This window comes from Dendrobates tinctorius, unplaced genomic scaffold, assembly GCF_039654945.1.
Source record: "Dendrobates tinctorius isolate UK_male_01 unplaced genomic scaffold, ASM3965494v1 ptg000084l, whole genome shotgun sequence".
NCBI classification, from domain to species: domain Eukaryota; kingdom Metazoa; phylum Chordata; class Amphibia; order Anura; family Dendrobatidae; genus Dendrobates; species Dendrobates tinctorius.
Genome location: NW_027361752.1, coordinates 38,517,515 through 38,527,581, shown reverse-complemented (window position 1 = coordinate 38,527,581; position 10,067 = coordinate 38,517,515).

Below are 10,067 nucleotides of genomic sequence, written 5' to 3'. Positions count from 1 at the left end.
TGGCTTCTGTGGCTCCCGGACATGGAGACTCCTGGGGCTGGGACGTGTGACGCTTCTCACAGACACTTTCCCTTTTAATGATTATTTTGCTTTTCTATTGTAGCTTGTGTCATTAATTATAACTAATAAGGCGCTGAAAGACGGGAATTCAAATTACAAGCGAGTGGAAATGGTGAAAAAACTGCAATTCTGATTTATTATTGTTTTTATCTTTTTTACGGCCTCGTTCACACGTTCAGTATTTTCCATCAGTCTTTATAAGCCAAATCCAGGAGCGGGTGATAAATCCAGGAGCGGTGACGGGTTTCTATTCTACTTCTCCCCTGATTGTTCCTCTCCTGGTTTTGACTAACAAATACTGACCGTGTGAACGTGGCCTTAGAATGTGTCACTGCGCCATAACGATTCCCCAGCTCCAGCCGATCCCCGGCGATACCCGTCGTGTCTGCTGTCGGTGTTTTTGGCTCCCGTGTTCTGCGTCCCCCGTGCAGTGACGTTATCCTTTTCTGACGCGGAGTAAAATTACATGGAAATCAAATTGTTTGTCTTGAGACTATTTCACAATCAAAACACGTAAACAATGGGTCGTGTGTTGCCGTATTCCAAAAATGTTTGGTATTTCTTTTCCTGATGAGGAAATACGTTTTGGAGGGAGAGCTGCAGTTTTTAGCGTCACCATTCTGGGTAAGGGCGCTTTCACATCGCGTTCTGTGTCCCCCTTCGAGGCATATGGGCGAAATACCCCCCAAAGGTGGGGTCCGGATGCACGCGCCGACGCGGTCTATGGCCTGTAATGGTGATGGCGGAGTGACCGTGCGCTCTGCTGTTCAGCATTTTTGGGAGCATAAGCCTACTGGATACAGGGAAGATGTAGATCTTTGTACCGTGTTAGCCAGTAGAGAGAAGAATATTCAGAATTGAGAGTCCTCAGTGGTTGATACCTTTTAATGGCTAACTGAAAAGATGGTGACACATTGCAGCTTTCCAGACTACGCAGGTCTCTTCATCAGGCTAGACTAATATAACATCATTCAGATTTTGTATTAGTCATTGCCTGATGAAGAGATCTGAGTTATCTGGAAAGCTGCAATGTGTCACCATCTTTTCAGTTAGGCCGGGATCACACATGCGAGGAATACGGCCGAGTCTCGCATGTTAATACCCGGCACTGCTGCCGGCACTTGGATCGAAGTGTGCGGCCACATAGCAATACATGGAGCCGCACGCTCCGCTCCCCAGCGCCAGCGACAGTGTCGGGTATTAACATGCGAGACTCGGCCGTATTCCTCGCATGTGTGATCCCGGTCTAACCCATTAAAAGGTACCAACCACTGAGGCCTCTCAATTCTTAAGCCTACTGGAGGCAGACACTCAGACGGAGTAAATGGCGTTTCAGTGTCCGCCTCCCGTAGGTGTTCATTCCCAAAATAAGTGCACGCGGAGCGTATGTTTGCTCTGCGTCAACATTACAGTCTATTGGCCCGGTCAGCACATTTGTCCAAAGCCAGGGTTATTTTGGACATGTCCCTCACTAGGAACACACAATGCAATGTGAAAGCATCCTTACCTAACACTTTTTGCCCCCCTTTCTCTAAGTCGTTTTCCACAGTTTTCTTGGCACATCACACAATTTTGCTGCAAAAATTCTGTGACTTTTGGCTTTTTTTTTTTTTTACCCCATTCCCGACAAGTTACGTCAATGTGGGACGGAACTGGAATAGGACGGGACATGGTGACGCCTGACTGACACATTCATCATAATTTGCCAGAAATACAGTCATATGTAAAAGTTTGGGCACCCCTATTAATGTTAACCTTTTTTCTTTATAACAATTTTGGTTTTTGCAACAGCTATTTCAGTTTCATATATCTAATAACTGATGGACTCAGTTATATTTCTGGATTCAAATGAGGTTTATTGTACTAACAGAAAATGTGCAATCTGCATTTAAACAAAATTTGACCGGTGCAAAAGTATGGGCACCCTTATCATTTTCTTGATTTGAACACTCCTAACTACTTTTTACTGACTTCCTGAAGCACTAAATTGGTTTTGTAACCTCATTGAGCTTTGAACTTCATAGCCAGGTGTATCAAATCATGAGAAAAGGTATTTAAGGTGGCCACTTGCAAGTAGTTCTCCTATTTGATTCTCCTATAAAGAGTGGCATCATGGGCTCCTCAAATCAACTCTCAAATGATCTGAAAACAAAGATTATTCAACATAGCTTTTCAGGGGAAGGATACAAAAAGTTGTCTCAGTGATTTAACCTGTCAGTTTCCACTGTGAGGAACATAGTTAGGAAATGGAAGAACACAGGTACAGTTCTTGTTAAGCCCAGAAGTGGCAGGCCAAGAAAAATATCAGAAAGGCAGAGAAGAAGAATGGTGAGAACAGTCAAGGACAATCCACAGGCCACCTCCAAAGACCTGCAGCATCATCTTGCTGCAGATGGTGTCACTGTGCATCGGTCAACTATACAGCGCATGCATAACGCCTTTTTGTATGACCAAACAACTCAATCTTTGTTTCATCAGTCCACAGGACCTTCTTCCAAAATGTAACTGGCTTGTCCAAATGTGCTTTTGCATACCTCAGGCGACTGTTTGTGGCGTGCTTGCAGAAACGGCTTCTTTCGCATCACTCTCCCATACAGCTTCTCCTTGTGCAAAGTGCGCTGTATTGTTGACCGATGCACAGTGACACCATTTGCAGCAAGATGATGCTGCAGGTCTTTGGAGGTGGTCTGTGGATTGTCCTTGACTGTTCTCACCATTCTTCTTCTCTGCCTTTCTGATATTTTTCTTGGCCTGCCACTTCTGGGCTTAACAAGAACTGTACCTGTGTTCTTCCATTTCCTTATTATGTTCCTCACAGTGGAAACTGACAGGTTAAATCTCTGAGACAACTTTTTGTATCCTTCCTCTGAAAAGCTATGTTGAATAATCTTTGTTTTCAGATCATTTGAGAGTTGTTTTGAGGAGCCCATGATGCCACTCTTCATAGGAGAGTCAAATAGGAGAACTACTTGCAAGTGGCCACTTTAAATACCTTTTCTCATGATTTGATACACCTGGCTATGAAGTTCAAAGCTTAATGAGGATACAAAACCAATTTAGTGCTTCAGGAAGTCAGTAAAAAGTAGTTAGGAGTGTTCAAATCAAGAAAATGATAAGGGTGCCCATACTTTTGCACCGGTCAAATTTTGTTTAAATGCAGATTGCACATTTTCTGTTAGTACAATAAACCTCATTTGAATCCAGAAATATAACTGAGTCCATCAGTTATTAGATATATGAAACTGAAATAGCTGTTGCAAAAACCAAAATTGTTATAAAGAAAAAAGGTTAACATTAATAGGGGTGCCCAAACTTTTACATATGACTGTATGTAACAGTTCTCAGCTGGAGTAACATTTATGACAAAAGTGCACGTCAACTGGAAGACACGTCAAATACATTAAGAGGTGAACTTTTGTGCAAAACGTCGGTCTTAGTGAATCGGAGAAACAGTTTAATTTTTTTTTTTTGAGAGGTTTGGTCACCCAACACAACATTTATCCATTACTTGTCCCTCGTTACAGATATGCAATTCAACTCAGGCTTTCTTCCAGTAAGGACTCCTTCATGCCAGATTTTTTCTCATGTGTGAAAAAAAAATAGTTTCCCCCTTTTTAACAGTCCATGACCATCAGTCCGTACTCAGATGGCATCCAAGTGACCAGTGATCTTCAAGTCTGAGCACAGATTCTCCATTGGATTAAGATCTGGGCTTTGACTTGACCACTCCAGAACATTTACACGTTTCTCCTTCAACAACTCAAGTGTTGCTCTAGCAGTATGCTTTGGGTCATTTTTACAGGATGAAAATGATGAAATGGTAAGACAGGATGTTGAGAAGGCTGAACTTTTAAATTCCTATTTTGCATCTGTTTTCTCTAAGAAAGGAAATGTAACATCAACTGTTATTCACAGTCCTATTAAGGGAATAGAAGAATCCAGGATATCTATAAACAGAAAGATAGTGAGGAAACACTTAGCTAACCTAAATGAATTCAAGTCTCCAGGTCCAGATGAATTACACCCCAGAGTACTGAAGGAGATAGCAGAAGAAATTTTTGAACCCCTCTCCATAATCTTTGAAAATTCTTGCAGAACAGGAGAAGTGCCAGAAGACTGGAGAAGAGCAAATGTTGTTCCTATCTTCAAAAAGGGGAAGAAGGTAGACCCAGGCAACTATAGGCCGGTGAGTCTGACTTCTATACCAGGAAAGATCTTTGAACAAATTATTAAACAACATGTATGTCAATACCTGGATAAGAATGAAGTGATTAAACAGAGTCAGCATGGGTTTGTAACTAATAAGTCATGTCAGACTAACTTAATTTCCTTCTATGACGGTATCACTGATTGGGTGGATCAAGGAAATGCTGTAGATATAGTATATCTTGACTTCAGCAAAGCATTTGACAAAGTCTCTCATACAATCCTTATTGAAAAAATGACTAAGTATGGAATGGACAAGGCAACTGTTAGGTGGATTCATAACTGGCTTAGTGATCGGACCCAAAGAGTGGTCGTAAATGGCTGCACATCCAGTTGGAAGAATGTCTCAAGTGGGGTACCACAGGGCTCTGTCCTGGGCCCTGTATTGTTCAACATCTTTATCAACGATTTAGATGAAGGAATTGAGGGTAAACTGATTAAATTTGCTGATGACACAAAGCTAGGAGGGATAGCTAATACTAGAGAAGAGAGAGAGAGGATTCAAAAAGATTTAAATAAACTGGAGAAGTGGGCAGCAACTAACAGAATGGTTTTTAACAGGGAGAAATGCAAAGTACTACATCTGGGCAATAAAAATGAAAAAAGCATATATAGAATGGGAGGAATAGGGCTAAGTGACAGCACATGTGAAAAAGACTTGGGTATACTAATAGATCACAGACTGAATATGAGTCAACAGTGTGATGCAGCAGCAAAAAAGGCAAATGCAATTCTAGGATGTATTAACAGAAGCATACAGTCTAGATCACGTGAAGTCATTATTTCCCTCTACTCCTCTTTGGTCAGACCTCATCTGGAATATTGTGTCCAGTTTTGGGCACCACATTTTAAAAAAGACATCAACAAACTGGAGCAAGTTCAGAAAAGAGCGACCAGAATGGTGACCGGTCTGCAAACCCTGTCTTATGAGGAAAGGTTGCAGGATTTGGGAATGTTTAGTTTGCAAAAGAGAAGACTGAGAGGAGACTTAATAGCTGTCTACAAATATCTAAAGGGCTGTCACATTGTAGAAGGATCAACTTTATTCTCATTTGCACAAGGAAAGACTAGAAGCAATGGGATGAAACTGAATGGGAGGAGACACAGATTAGATATTAGAAAAAACTTTTTGACAGTTAGAGTGATCAATGAGTGGAACAGGCTGCCACGAGAAGTGGTGAGTTCTCCTTCAATGGAAGTCTTCAAACAGAGGCTGGACAGACATCTGACTGGGATGATTTAGCGAATCCTGCTTTGAGCAGGGGGTTGGACCAGATGGCCCAGGAGGTCCCTTCCAACTCTATGATTCTATGATTCATTGCCTTGTTGGAAATTGAACCTCTGTCCCAGTATCAAATCACTGACAGACCCAAACTGGTTTGCTCAAGAATATCCCTGTGTTTTGCTCTATGCATGTTCCCCTTAACTCGGACCATTTTTCCTGTCCTTGCTGCCAAAAAGAATCCCCACAGCATGATGCTGCCATCACCATGTTTCACTGTGGGGATGGTGTTCTTGGAGTGATGAGCTGTATTGGTTTGGTGATATAGCATTTACTTTGGTGTGCAAAAAGTTCAATTTTGGTCTCCTATGACCACAGCACCTTCCGCCATACATTTGGGGAGTTTCCCACGTCTTTTTGCAGACTCTAACAAGCCTTACTATTTGTGAATGTAAGTGAAGGCTTTTTTCTGTCCACTCTTCCATAAAGGCCACCCCTATGGAGGCTTATTGTGGTCGTGTAAGGAGGAAGATCGGGCTGCGGGTGCCTCCATTGAGCCGAGTCCGGAACTGTCGAGGCTGCATCCCATGTTGCCCATGGGAAGGAATAGGGGACCGGACATACCCTACGACCAGGGAAGAGGGGGCATCTTTAAGGGGGAAGAGAGTCGAAACCGCACGACGCAGGAGGCAGTTTCCCGCCATCAGGGAAAGTGCTTCAGGATGAGCAGCATGCTCCGCATCCAGCTCCAAGCCGAGGCGTTCAGCGTCCACATTTATCCACACGCATCAGCGGGACTGTGACTGAGGCGAGCACCGGGATAAACGACGGGCAGCGCTCATGCTGACAAGTGTGAGCCACATACGGGACTCTGAGGCGCGTTTCCCTCTGCTGACCAGCACGCATCATCCCACGTGTTCCAGGAACTCCTGCAGCGTCTTTGACTTCGGCTGTGCAGTCTTATAGACTGGGGGCTCAGCGGGGAAACCAGAGACCGCCCGCTGCCAGTACACCGGCCATTGCCAGATCTACAACCCCCATCGGACTGTGGACTAAGGAGCACCAACAGGAGCCACGATAAGTGTTTGAACTTTAGACTGTCTCACTGTCTCATTAATTCCTACCGTTTAACTCTTGTTCACTGTTTTATTAACTCCCTGCGAGGAGATTACTCCATCTTTACTGTTAAATAATAGTGTTATACCGCACTACTTCTCAATCCCTGCGTGCTGCATCTCAGCACCTGCTTACAGTCGTATGGACAGATACTCCAGGCTCTGCTTGGGAACTCTTCAGCTCCTTCACGAATACCTTATGGTCTCTGTATTGCCTCTCTGATAAATGCCCTCCTTCCCGGGCTGAGAGTTTTGGTGGGCGACCCTCTCTTGGCAGGTTTGTCGTACCACGTTCTTTCCATTTGATAATGGATTTGATGGTGCTACGGGCATCATCAGAGATTGGTATATAATAATAATCTTTATTTTTATATAGCGCCAACATATTCTGCAGCGCTTTACAGTTTGCACACATTATCATCACTGTCCCCAATGGGGCTCACAATCTAAATTCCCTATCAGTATGTCTTTGGAGTGTGGGAGGAAACCGGAGTACCCGGAGGAAACCCACACAAACAGGGGGAGAACATACAAACTCCTTGCAGATGTTGTCCTTGATGGGAATCCAGGACCCCAGCGCTGCAAGGCTTCAGCGCTAACCACTGAGCCACCGTGCTGCCCATATATATATGTTATTATAACCCAATCCTGACTTGTTCTGCTCAACAACTTGGTCCCTGACTTGTTTGGAAATCTCCTTGGTCTTCATGGTGTTTGGTTAGTGGAGCCTCTTGATAAAGGTAAAGTGTATATACTGACAGCCATGTGACACTTTTTTTTTTACATTCAACACATTAGCCAGATGATCAGCTAATGATGGACAGTAGTAGTCCTAATGTGTCAATCACTGCAGCAGGCATAGCCGGATGGGACTTGTAGTCCTATCGGATGATGCCTGCCTACACACACACAGCCCTGCCGACCCCGCACACAGTCACCGCACACACATTTCCCTCCTTCCCGATCTGCGGTTTTGCTGCTGAAGTGCCCGGCTCAGTGCAAGTCAATGGGTGCAGAAATACTGCAGTTCCGCACACAGAATTGACATGCTGCGGAAAATAAAATGCTGCGAATCTGCGTGTTTTTTTTCCGTAGCATGTGCACAGCGTTTTTGGATTTCCCATTCACTAACATTGTGAGCACTCTGCACTGTGGATCTGATGCAATTCCGCGTGTCTAAAAAACGCCGCGGAAACGCATCAAAAACCGCAAAGTGTGTACATACCCTTACACTGCACACGGGGACGTCCTGACACTAAGCATGGGACTTATGAAGGGAATTGGATGCACCAGAAATTTTTAAGGTCTTCATAGCAAAAGGGATGAATACATATGCACGTGCCAATTTTTAGTTATTTGATCCCATAAATTTAATCCATGCCTGCATGTTTCTCACTTCACCTCTTCAACTTACACCACTTATTCTTGAAGCATCACACACAAATCAGATTACAAAAATATTTAAACACAGTTGGTAATGTAGCAAAATATGTAAAAAGCCAAGGGGGTGAATACTTTTGTAAGACACTGAAAAGCTATAAATAGACAGACATTAGATATACAGTATGATACATAGAATATATAGATATCCTGCAGTTGTATAATATCACATGCCCCCACATATTATAGACTTGGACCCTTTCATGTGGAGTTTTAGCCTGGTAGGTATGAATGAATGAAACATGGGTTCCCCCCCCCTTTTTTTTTTTAAACCACCCAGTGTCTTTTTAAAAAAAAATTTTTATTGGGTTAAATCCAGGCTAAACACCTGTTAGAGCCACATGAAAGGCACTAAAGGGTGCAAGTTTATTATAGTTGTGCTCAAAAGTTTACATACCTCGGCAGAATTTTTGCTTTCTTGGCCTTTTTCCGGAGACAGAGAATATGAATGATAACACCAAAACTTTTTCTCCATTCATGGTTAGTGGATGGGTGAAGCCATTTATTGTCAAACTACTGTGTTTTCTCTTTTCAAATCATAATGACAATCCAAAATATCCAAATGACCCTGATCAAAAGTTTACATACCCTGGTGATTTTGGCTGATAACGCGCACAGAAGGTGACACAAATGGGTTTGGATGGCTACTAAAGGAAACATCCTCACCTGTGACCTGTCTGCTTGTAATAAGTGTGTGTGCATACAAGCTGAGTGAGTTTATGGGATCCAGACAGACTCTTGCATCTTTCATCCAGCCACTGACGTTTCTGGATTGTGAGTCATGGGGAAAGCAAAAGAATTGTCAATGGATCTACGGGAAAAGGTAGTTGAACTGTAAAAACAGGACAGAGATACAAAAAGATATCTAAGGAATTGATAATGCCTGTCAGCAGCGTTCAAACTGTGATTAACAAATAGATAATCAGGGGCTTTGTAAAAACAAGACCACGGTCAGGTAAACCAACAAAGATTTTGTTCACAACTGCCAGGAAAATAGTTCGGGATGCAAAGAAAAACCCACAAATAACATCAGCTGAAATACTGAAGACTCTGGAAACTTGCGGTGTGGCTGTTTCAAGAGGCACAATAAGGAGGCATTTGAAGAAAAATGGGCGGCATGGTCGAGTCGCCAGAAGAAAGTCATTACTGCGCAAATGCCACAAAGTATCTCACAATACGCAAAACAGCACAGAGACAAGCCTCAAAACTTCTGGAACAATGTAATTTGTAGTGAGGAGAGAAAAATTGAACTTTTTGGCCACAACCATAAATGTTACATTTGGAGAGAAGTCAACAAGGCCTATGATGAAAGGAACATCGCTCCTACTGTAAAACACAGAGGTGAATCCCTAATGTTTTGGGATGTGTCAGCAACAAAGGCACAGGAAACTTGGTCAAAGTTGAAGGAAAGATGAATGTAGCACTTTATCAGCAAATACTGGAGGCAAATTTGCAATCATCAGCCCAGAAGTTGTGCATGGGAAGTACTTGGACGTTCCAACATGACAACGATCCAAAACACAAGGCCAACTTGACCTGTCATCGGCAATAGCAGAACAAAGTGAAGGGTCTGGAGTGGCCATCTCAGTCTCCTGACCTCAATATCATTGAGCCACTCTGAGGAGATCTCAAGCGCACAGTACATGCTAGACAGCCCAAGAATTTTCAGGAATGGGAGGCTTTTTGCCAAGAAGAGTGGGCAGCTTTACCATGTGAGAAAATAAAAAACCTTATCCACAACTACCACAAAAGACTTCAAGCTGTCATTGATGTTAGAGGGGGCAATACACGGTATTAAGAAATGGGGTATGTAAACTTTTGATCAGGGTCATTTGGATGTTTTGGGTTGTCATTATGATTTAAAAAGAGAAAACACAGTAGTTTGACAATAAATGGCTTCACCCAACCACTAACCATGAGCGTAGAAAAAGTTTTGGTGTTATCATTGATATTCTCTGAAAAAAGGCCAAGAAGGCAAAAATTCTGCTGGGGTATGTAAACCTTTGAGCACAGCTGTATATATA